The sequence below is a fragment of the Lates calcarifer genome, unplaced genomic scaffold (assembly GCF_001640805.2).
Source record: "Lates calcarifer isolate ASB-BC8 unplaced genomic scaffold, TLL_Latcal_v3 _unitig_717_quiver_992, whole genome shotgun sequence".
In the NCBI taxonomy this organism is placed as follows: Eukaryota; Metazoa; Chordata; class Actinopteri; family Centropomidae; genus Lates; species Lates calcarifer.
In genome coordinates, this window is record NW_026117935.1 from 36,429 (window position 1) to 43,891 (window position 7,463).

Below are 7,463 nucleotides of genomic sequence, written 5' to 3' on the forward strand. Positions count from 1 at the left end.
AAACCTTCATTTTCTCAGTAAGATGAAGTCCCAGTAAGGTGACACATTAACAGAATAAGCTACTGGATGCCTTAATCGTCTTATCCACCTATTTATCTGAATACAACAACCATAGCAGAGCCAGGGAGCTGCAGAGGACTGTTGGCATCCACACACACCTGCCTCACCATCATGGTCAGACCAGGAGGACAAGGGTTAATTGAACAAATTAGACCTGAACTACATTCCTTGTTTTCAAAGTTTTACCTGCTGAAGTCCAAACATACACCTACTGCTATTCTTCTTCTAACTACCCACACAAGCTATTGGTGAAATGCGGTTTTATATGATGGGTGAGGTTAGCTAAACACTCACAGCACAACAGTCACATGTAACGGAGATAAACTTATGTAACCACCCTCTGAATTCAAGATGAGTCATCAAAAAAAATTACATTTTACAAAAAAAGAAACACAACCATTACACAACTGCTGGTGTCCTGTGTGAACAAAACAATGCTAACCAAGATGTACAACTCTCATGTTTCACACTTCTTCCTACTTGCTGCACTGAGTATTGCCCTGTCCCATGAGGAGCTGATTGGAACAGCTGCAGAGCTGATGCAGAACAGTTTGAGGCTGGAAGCTTCTACAGGGGATATTACTTCATGAGTCCAGGAGAGTGTATAAATCCAGTGTGTCAGATTTGGTTGGACTTGTGTGAAATTTGTTGCTTATGACCTGAGGATGAAATTTAGCGTTGTCTCTGTCACATGTTTTGCCACTGCTATCAGCTAAGCTCACCTAAGCAGTATTTTCCAGCACTTCCTGAACTATGGCACTGAGAGCAAATACACTTCTAGCCAATGAGAATAGTTTGGTTAGAATCAGTGACTTTTTTTTATGAATGCAACTTTGATATGGTTTGAAATATTTGCAGGTGCTCAAGATAGTATAGAGGGATTAAATGCTGCTGGCCTGTGATCCTGCATCAGCTCTTGTACATTTCTGGTGTCACTAAAAACAGAGTTTAGATGGAGGAGTCAGTCCAGTTCATGACAGTCAAGATGTTTGTTACCAGCATACGGTTTTAGGGACAGTGAGCAAAAAAAAAAGAAAAAAAAAAGTTGAATATACTCTTTGTAAATCAGTGTGTTTGTCCATATTTGAACCACCATCACTGATAATACATGTGCCTTTTGGACAGGTGTTGGTTTTATATACAAGAGTTTCCCACATTCCAGTTGGATATTGTGGCTATATTTGGATATATTTTACATTTACATTCTCCGGTTATCTGCTTAGATTAAATAATTGGGTGAACTTATTTACACAGCTTGCTGAGCTGTCAGACTGCTCATGTGTCTGCTCTGTTCATTTTGTGTTGACTGAGTCAACAGATGTCAACATTGAAATTGATGCAAAATGGCAAATATTGAAATATACCTATGTACCACTTTCAAATAATGACATTATGTCAGTTAAGTCAAAATTTTATGCTTTTTTGTGTGAGTTTGGTTTTTTGTAATCTCAACATGATGAGTTAGCACTAAGTCAGTTTTTTGGCTTATGTCATAATTGATGATGATTGATACATCAATTCACTGCCTCCAAGGTATGACCCATCTCACAATTCTGACAGGACAGATTTTGAAAATATGAAAACCAGCCTGTTCCAAAAAGCACATGCTGCTGTTTCTTGGTTTTTGTGCTGTCACAGAGCTTATGACTACACGGCAGTGTGCAGTCAAACTCAGGACATCACATGGACAACACTGCATAGAAAAGAGGAATGTTAGAAACTGAATCAAATTTCTCTATTATGACAATGGAATTTTCATTTTTTTTAAAGAAGTAGTCTGATATGACTACTGTGCTACTAACTCAAAAAGTTCCCATTTTAGTTAAAAACCAACTGACACAAACTCTGAATTGTGGCGAGCATGCTGGTAAAACCATCAATCGTAAATGTATGTACTGTATCATTCAGTCTGTCATGATGATGACAGATTAATTATTACAATCTCTCAGGAGTTTAAACACTCCCCTCCCATATTTCTTCAGTCACTCTACTGGGAAATGTCTGGTAGTTCTCTCTATTCCAATCTCAGCCATTTGATAAATAATTGTTGCTTGATCACCAGGGTCTTTTAAGAGCAGGATTGGAGTGTATACTTTGTGTTGCCAGCGCATCATCATCCATTTGAGAGAAATCCTGATTGTTGTGTTATTTTGGCAGTTCTAGTTTTGAGGTCCATCACTGAAACATAATAAATCAATGAATAAGCATCAGCTCCAGATGTAGTCTTGGTAGCAGTTTAGCTTCAAAAGTGCTACAGTGCTATGTCGTGGCTCCATATCCATAAGCAACATAATTTATTAAAAATAACAATGGGTAGATACACCTGCAAGTCTATAATGATCACTGCTGTAGATCAAGTCCTCCTGGCACCACATTTGTAGCTTTTCATTGACACCTCCATCACAAATGAATTATTGTTACAGCAGACCAGAAGTTCTTTCCAACGAGAGAGGCTCCATTGCCAGTGGACTGATAGATCAGATAGATAAATCTATTAGCATTTGTTTTTTAGCAGGACCATTGACTCTTCCTTTGAAACTGGATCTGTTTTTGTCAGTACAGAAAATATGTGACTCTGGGCATACCATTTTAGAGATATGCTACTTGATTTGTTTAAGTGCCCAGTAGAGATGCAAAGTGTGAGGAGCAGCTGGTTCCGGAAGAATTTTTCCACTAAATTAACAGCTGTGATGGCCTGACCTCATTCATAATTGAATATTATGTCACAAAATTACCATTACTATCACAAGAAAATTTCAGATTAGCATTTTCTGCAATTTATTATAATTCTGTTATGTATACCCTACATTATGTATGTATGATGGATGCAGGACACGCAATGGAACTTTACTTCTGTAACTATGGATACCATGTATATCTCCACCCACTGTGCTTCTCTACAGCAACCTTAAATTTCACTTAAACAGCCTCTCTGGTGAAACATGAGTTAGAGACAAGACAGCTCAGGAAAGCATCTCTCCAATTCTTTCAATTGTTCACCTGATTGGGTTTACAGCAAGTTGGAAGCAATGATGATCTGGGATGATGTATTTTATGTACAGTGCAACAGTTTCAATTGTGAATGAGGTGTAATAAGTCATTTTGTGATTTGCATCAGGTCATGTCCAGATTTGTGCCTTGATTCTTGTGAGAATCACCCTTTGTCATGTTTGAGCTTGACTGCTGTGTAGTTGGGTCCAAAGGGACTCAGCCTTGTATACTCTCATCTGGGAGGTTATGTTGTTGTCTATGGGCCTCTGCTAGTTTGAAGTGGGATTAAGTAGGTGATGACTGCAGACATTCCTCAGTAACTACACAGGGTAAAAGAGAGAGCAGTCTACCATGCTGCCAGTGTTAAAGGAAGCCTCTGTTTGTCACCTCCAGATCATACACTGTGAGATGCAGTAATAGATCAAGTACCAAGAGAAATTACAAATTTCCTGACCTAACTTTAATTAATGCTGTTGGTTAATACATCATGCCCCTTTGTCACTGAAATTTAGTACATTTTAGTGTCACCTGACCCTCAAACTATCGAGATCTATTATTTCCACCATTTAAAGGTACATTCCCTGACCATTTTAGGATGCACAGAGTTCTCAGTTGAGTTTCCAGACTGGGAGAACATTTCTAGTGTTGGTTGTGCTAGTGATGCTACCCTGAAGGCAGACTTGACACTGTATTGATCTTTAAAGCAGAGATATCATGGCAAGAAGTTTTGATGTCTCACCTCAACACAAACAAACGAGCTTTGGTTATGAGAGAACCACAGAGCTTTACTCTTTTTAAAGGTGGTTCAATTTTATTTAAAAAAAAAAACAAAAATCAGCTGCTAAACAAAATGAGGAGCTGTGCTCCAGCTCACAGTTCTGTCTCGGTCTTGGAGTTAAGCTGCCTGTTTGCTTCATCAGAAGTGCTTGTCTGACGTTGGATTGGGGGAGCTGTCAGCCACTATTGCTGTAACCTTCTGAAAACGACAATCCAACATTTACAGCCACTTCACGTTTGAACTTCGCTCAGCTCTTTTTTTCATCCTTTACAGTTTCTGTCACTTTTATGTGAACACAGAGTGCAACACTGTAAAATTCTTCCAGGAGAAAACTATACCACTCCCCCTCCAAAAATAAGCGCACGTTGTACAAACTAATTATTTTCAAGGTCAACCCATCCCTAGTCCCTCCATATCACCAATACAAATGTAATTCCATGGATTGGCCAGCAGGTATTGCTAAAGCACCTACTGCAAATAGTCAGGATCAAGTGGAAGCATTTCGAGTCTTTCAAGTCTGGAGCAAATGGGCTTCCTGCAAGCATGTCTAATCTCAAACATGACTTTTCTGTGGTGGGTCAAGTGGGCAGTTTAGAGAGAACAACCTGACTCTTGAGTTGACAGAGGTGAAGTAACATAGGTGTTACAAAATGGATTGTGTTCAGCAGTGTTGGCGTCGTAAGTTTGGTCTCACTGAGGAGGTTTAGGGGTAAAACAGAGACAGAAAAGAAGCGAAATACATGGTGGTTGGAAGGTTTTGTTTTCAGGGGGAAAGCAGATGAAAATCTATTTTTTTTATTTTTTACTTTTTACAAGCACCATGATGTAATTACCTCAATCAAAACCTATTTTACTGTCTAAAGTTCTATTGTTGTAAAATACAATTATTTTGTGTAGTGTAAAATCTTACAGTTTTATAAAAAAGAAAAAAGGAAAGTAATGTTGGTTCAGAAATTGTTGGTATAAATTGTAGATTTCTGCTCCATTGGTTACATTTATTTTATTTTTATTTTTTGTCTTCTTTTCTTTTCTTTTGAGGGCATTTTTTTCACTAACCCAGGATAAAAAGGTAGAATTCTGGATACTGTTCACTTGTCACAGACCTTGACATCTTCCCCTCAGTTCTCTGGTGGATCTTTAGTTTTCAGATTCTCTCTGGCACTGTGGTGATGAATCTGACAAGTACTTGTGTCATTGTTCATTTCAGTTTGACTCTTTCATTAACATAGGGGATTGTAGTTTGAGGGGGTTTGTGTCATAATTTAGCCTGCTTTTTAATAAATACACATGAAATGTGTTTCAGAATCTTTTTGGTATCGACAGTGAGCGTTTAACAAAAAGGTGTAATCAGAATACATTTCAGATGTATTTCTTTTAATCATGTTATATCTTCTCCACAGTTTGATGGGTGGCTCCTGTTATGTAAATATTACTGATTAAATTAATTTAAGTATTTCTGTCTCTGCCTCTTTGCATTTTATGATTTGTCTCGTTTTTCCATGTGGAACTTTTCTCCTGTGCCAACACATGACTAAACCTTAAACCAGGGCAGTTCTGATGAACTGTAGTATGAGCCCACTGTAATTGGGTTTCTGTATTTCATATCTCATTGAGACTCTCATACAGAAACCTAATAATTAAGTCAAGTAGTCAAGTAAAGGATTTATAGGTATACCCAATTAAGTAATTAATTTTGGCGTTATCAATGTTCAGTTACCAGTGTTTTATAGATTAGGTGTGAGCCATTAATAACAACAGGGTTTGGGTTGCCAGGTTGTGGAAAATCTTCCAGCACAACAGTTTTTGATTTTTAATTTATTAGAGACCTTTCCTATGAACTGTTTGAGCTCCCACCTTCTGGAAAATAGCTGCAGGACATCTAGGCCAAAACTGATTATTAACATTCATACCTAATCTATAACATATTAGTAAATGACTTATTAACATTTAATTGCAGCTTGTAAATACTTTATAGTAGAGGTGTCTCATCAGTAAGTGGTAACAGTTTATTTCATACAAACGCCAGTTTCACCTGGTTATTTACAGTTTTCTTGCCGTCATGGTTGTCTTTCAGGTATGTTCCCACTAAACGTAATCATAATCTAAAACAGAAAATAATTACATGAAAGCTGAAAGTGCAGTTAAGATAAATAATTTTCAGCACAATTCTTATAAAGACTGGATATTATTTTAATGTATAGCAAAATGTAAATCCTCTCCAACACCTGTTTGTCTCTCTAGTTACCAGTTTTCATCTAATATTTGCTCAACACAGAAATCTTATGGAATGGTTTAGCCCTACATCAATCTACACTGATCAGCCATAACATTAAAACCACTGACAGCTGAAGTGAATAACATTCATCATCTTGTTACAATACAATGTTGTGCTGAGGAACCATGGGTCCTTCATTCATCTGGATGTTACTTTGACACGTACCACCCACCTGAACATTGTTTTAGACCAAGCACACACCCCCCAACAGCAATCCCAATCAGGGGCCTCCCCCAGCAGGATGATGCTCCCACCACACCACAAAAACTGCTCAGAAATGTCTTGAGGAACATGACAAAGAGCCAAAGGTGTTGACCTGGCCTCCAAACTCTCCAGATCCCAATCTGACCCAGCATCTGTGGAATGATCCAGTACAATTCAGATCCATGGAGGACCCCCATCCTGTAACCCACAGGACCCAAAGGATCTGCTGACAATATCCCAGTGCCTACAGGAGACTACAGGAGATCTTCAGAGATCCCATGTCCAAGCCCAACAGGTCAAAGCTGTTTTGCCAGTATGAGGGGACCTGTGCAATATTAGGCAGGTCCCACAGCACAACATTGTGTTCTAACGAGATGACCAATGTTATTCACTTCATCCACCAGTGGTCATAATGTTATGGCTGATCAGTGTATTACACAAAGAATTACCAAAAAGCAATTCCATCACCAAACATCCATACAAACTGATGCAGTATTTCTCAGGTCTGTGTCACAAATAATTTGTTATTCCTGTGTCCAAGTAATCACAAACTTCATCTATACAGTAAGGTTTGTGCCTCATGATCAAACTACTTGCATCAGCATCTCCCTCTAAAATTCAGACTCTTGACTTCTAATTTTACAGGTTGTTCTCTTGTTCTCCAGAATATGCTCATATTAAAGTGATAGCTGCTCACCAGAACGTCTTTTTTGATAAACAGGTCAGTGGTTGACATTGTTTGTCTGATCTGTGTAATAGAAAATTCTCATTAAAAACTTGTCAAGTCAAGTCAAATTTTATTTATATAGCGCCAATTCACAACAGAAGTTATCTCGAGACACTGTACATATAGAGCAGGTCTAGACCGTACTCTTTATCTTATAAGATTTACAGAGAAAAACCCAACAGATCCCACCATGAGCAGCACTAGGCGACCGTGGCAAGGAAAAACTTCCTTTTAAGAGGCAGAAACCTCGAGTAGAACCGGACTCAAGGTGGGCGGCCATCTGCCTCGACCGGTTGGGTTTAGACAGAAAGAGAGGGGAGTGGGGGAATGGGGTAGGAGAAAGACAACATTGCAGATACACAGACTAGGTCAAAGTGTAAATAGTAGTAGTAATAATAGTAATAATAATAATAATAGTAATAATTATT